Source organism: Convolutriloba macropyga, chromosome 4 (genome assembly GCF_964194025.1).
Source record: "Convolutriloba macropyga chromosome 4, txConMacr16.3, whole genome shotgun sequence".
Lineage (NCBI taxonomy): Eukaryota > Metazoa > Xenacoelomorpha > Acoela > Convolutidae > Convolutriloba > Convolutriloba macropyga.
This window is the reverse complement of record NC_134471.1, coordinates 11,237,880-11,242,839: the sequence shown is the minus strand read 5'-3', so window position 1 is coordinate 11,242,839 and position 4,960 is coordinate 11,237,880.

The following is a 4,960-nucleotide window of genomic DNA, read 5'->3' as shown; positions in this document are numbered from 1 at the left end:
GACCGAAACAGATGAAACAATCGACCCAGAATCGACATGCTACATAAGAGAAATGATGGAGGACTGGCAAAATATAAACTTCATCACATCAATAAACTTCGAATGAAAAAGTATCAGACGTAAAAAAATCGATGAGAGGAGAATTCTGGATCAAGACAAGAACAAATAACCAACAAATATTCTGGCTGGCAGACACGGGAATCCCACGCAGCTTCATGAATATAGATACCGCACAAAAATTACTAGCAAACGGAAAAACCTCAATAAAGCAGCCAAACAAAACAATTGGAGAGTTCAGATGTTTCAACAATAATAAAAATGACATCATCGGAACTACCCAAGTGTACATTACATCAGGCTCATCCAACGCAGAGAACTGCACAATACTACTGGTCAACAACAATACCATCAACATCATGGGGAGAGACATCATGGACCAATTGGGCCTACGCCTAACAATGACAACAACAAATAAAGGTGAGAAAAATTTATTCAATATTTCAAACACACACCAACGATTATCCAATTGGATATTCAACAAATACCCACACTTATGCACAAGGTTGGGAAGGTCAAAGAACCACGTGGCGAAATCAATATTTAAAAAGGAATTCCAACCCACACAACACATAAGACGAAGAATTCCACTACATCTGACAGAAAAAGTTGAAAGAGAACTAAAAAAATTATTAGACGAAAAACAAATCAAAAAATTAACAAAATGTTCCGACGAACATTTTATTAGCCCAGTAGTTATCACCGTCAAATCAGACCAATCAATAAAAATAGCACTAGACTCGCAAATATTAAACGACGCCATACACAAAAACAAATATCAAATGCAGAGCATAGATCACCTAATGGACAAAATAGGCAAGAAAATATAAGAACTAAAAACACAAGAAGGTGAATTATACTTCAGTAAAATTGACCTCAAATACGCATACAGCCAATTACCTCTCCACCCAGACGCACAGAAACACTGCAACTTTAATATACTAGGAGGCAACGCGACAGGCACATACAAAATTTTAAATGGATTTTACGGACTAACAGACCTCCCGGCAACCTTTCAAAAAAATGACGGACACAACATTAGATGGACTGGATTCAACAAATGCATTTTTAGACGATATAATAATCATAACAAAAGGCACAATAGAAAAACACGAAGAAGAAATTGACAAAACACTAAACAGACTCAACGAAGAAAACCTGGCAATAAGTTTACACAAATGCGAATTTGGTCTGAACGAAATTATATGGTTGGGATACAAAATAAACGCAGAAGGAATAAAACCAACCAAACGATAAACAGACGCAATTATCCTAAAAAACTAAAACAACTAGGATCATACATGGGCAGCATTCATCACCTAATACAATTTATACCAAACCTGGCAACACTATCAGCACCAATTAGCCCACTGCTTTCATCATCAGCATCTAAGAAAAAACTAGAATGGAACGATAAACACTCAAAGCCGCATTCAAAAACATAAAAAACGCAATACAGAACATAATAGAACAAAAGCATTTTAATATGAACAACGAAACGAGAGTTAAATGCAACACAAGCAAAGAAGGACAAGGCGCTTGCCTAGAACAAAAAGAGAACAACAACTGGCACCCGATTGCATATGCCAGCAGGTTCCTCAACAAAAATGAACAAAGATACAGTATAAATGAACTCGAATTATTAGCGGTTGTCTGGTTGCTAGAACACTTCAAATATTACCTATTTGGATCACAATTCACCTCCAAACGGATCACCAGGCATTATTATCGGCCCTAAAAAAATAATAGAGGTAATAAAATATATCAAAGCCGACTAACAAGGTGGGTCGATAGACCATTACCATTCCATTTTAAAGTCGAACATATCGCAGGAAAAGACATGGGTTTTGCAGACTATTTAAGCCGTCATCCGAACTTACCACCAACGGGTGAAAACATGAACGAAAATTATGTAATTAACATAATAACAGCATTAAAATATACTCTATTCACCAAACAGAGAAAATCAGCCAATCAGAAAGCGCGTCAATTAAGCGCACAGAATGACGTCAAAAACCACTCCAATTGGAGCGAAAAAAAGCAACGCGCTTTTTTCTACTTTCAAGCTAACAAACAGTCGCTATTTATTACGCCTTTGTCAAAAACAAAATTCCAAATTTACAATTCAACACAGCCTAAACTTTATCAATTTAAACAAAACATCAATAATTCATCCAAAACAAAAGTACATATAACAACACGAAGAAGACCACAGCTAGACACAAACACAATACCAATAACAAGAAGACATAGAGCACCCAACAAAAAGAAGATGGATTCACCAACTGGTAACACATCAAACAACACAAATACAATAGCAACACAGACCGAGGTCATAAACAATACAGGACAGGGACGAAACCCACTCATTTCTAAACAACACTTTAATCCATTCGCAGAGACAAAATACGAGGATTTCCCAATCTATCTCAAGAACTTACACAAAGTCCTAGGAGAAGAATTCATAGCAGAGGCCACAAGATCGGACCCCCAAAGCCGTAGCTTATTACAAATCATACAGGACAACACTAAAACACTTCAGCTGATACTGGCACTCTCTAAAACGAGACTTAGGAGTAACACCATCCGGATGCATCCTATACAATGGAAAGTTATTCATACCGACACAGCTACGCAAACCCATTATGAACGCAATACACAGGAAACATCCTGGACAAACCGGGATGATGCATCTCGCGAATTAAATTTGGTTTCCACGCATACACAGGGAAAATGTTACGCTTACTCAAAATTGCCAACCATGTATCAAGATTGGTAAGAATGTAAAACCACTTATTCCTTAAAACAGAATATCAGAACTCCCACCAATAATGCAACCAAATGAAGAAGTCCAACTGGACTTTGCCGGCCCAATAATAGACAAAGAACACAAAGAATCGTATATATTAGCATCTGTATATAGATACTCTAAGTACCCTCACGCGAAAGTATATCACAATTGTGACGCGGAAACCGCCATCGAATATCTCAACCAATGTATAAAATTCCACGGAATACCTAGAAACATAAGGTGCGACCAAGCACAAGCTTTCAAATCAAGACAATTTGAAATATACTGCAAAAACAACAACATAAAACTAATACTAGCTCCAGCCGGGGACCACAGAGCCACAGGAATGATAGAGCGACTCATCCAAACAATCAAAAGACGCCTATCAGTACTAAACATTGACACCAATTAGTCACAAGTAACACTCGCTGACAAAGTAGCAGAAATAATACAAGAAATAAAGCTAATCCCTAACACAACAACTAAAATAGCACCATACACAGCACACTTTGGCAGAAAAAAAAACACACAACTTTCAAACATAACCACAAAACCATCACAAAAAAACTTGACATACAATGACATAAAAAATTTCTATTTAGACAAAAAGAGAGGGCTCAAACAACCAATGTTGAACGCAGAATCCATCTGGAACCTCGAGACTGATTCGGAACCAGAGCTAGACATCAGATTCAACGAAGACATTCCCGATGAAGACTCTGCTTCCGACAATGCCACCCTACAGAACGTCAAGAAAAAGGCAGTGAAACGTAAGCATACATCACCTATGTAAATTATACCTGATAAACTAATGCTAACATTCGGAGATAAAACAACAACAATCACTAACACAAGTAAACAAGTAGCAAGAAAAGCACTAGCGCGTAGATCAAATGAACCTTGGGGCACACTTAAACCATTGTGGAACATAATACCAGACGGTACAATTACAAACTACACTCCAACAACAATAACACTAGACACACACAACCGCAAAAACACAGTAATCAGAAAAAACGACCTAGCTATCGTTAACGAATTAAAACCTAGATTGATACACTTTGTAGCATGTAAAACCGTACGACAATACAAAAGAAATCAAGAAAAATTAAAAGAATTTTTGTTAACAGAAAAGTAGAACAACAAGAAGACTCACCCTAAAGAGCAACAAAACGAGTGCATCCCCGGACCATCAGCCCCAATGGACCAACCCGGCGAAACACAAGGGACTCAGCCAGCCAAAAAACCCCAAGCAAACAAAAAGAAAGGGAACGGTCCCAACCAAACGCGCACACAAACTTAACAAAGGTTTCGACCAACGCTCAAAGGACGCAGCCCTAGCCCAATCAAAACTTGAAAAGGCAAGGCAACGACAAAAAGACAAAGCAAACTCACCACGCATCCAACTGGATACCAAACGGCTATACAAGGACAAATCAGTGGAAGTAATCAACCTGGCCTCTGACTCGTCCCAAGGAAGCCCACTGCAAATATTCACTTCTGACAACCCCAACGCATTCATGTACGCACCACCAAGCAATAGAGACAACAACCGAACGAAAAGAGACGCAAAAATTGACAAGATTATAAGAAGAATCACCAACTCACCCAAGAAGACACCAGCAGAACCCGAAAACGAACAACTCATAACAATCATCCCAGCATCAACATCAACACCAATCGGTAACAACACAAAGACACTAAAACACATCGACAACAAACAACCACCACAACCAACGGGTAATGATAACAAGGACAAACCACAACAAGACATGGGAAAACAAATAACGAAACCAACTGGCTCAGACAACAACACACAACAACACAACAACATACAACAAATCTCGACACTACTAAACGAAAACACACAGACACTTCAGCAAATAACCAAAGGAATAACAGAACCACCAGAGGAACGTCAAGACACGAACACAGAAAAGAGAAACATACACAGGGAGGATCAAGAGGACGACTATTCAGGAAGAAGTTCCATATCATCATTAAACACCACGAACATAGAAGCGCTGAACAAGATTTTTGACTAAATCAAAAATCAAAAACGAGGGGAAGTGTGGTGGACGGATCCACCCGGAGAGCCTGTAACCAAGTATC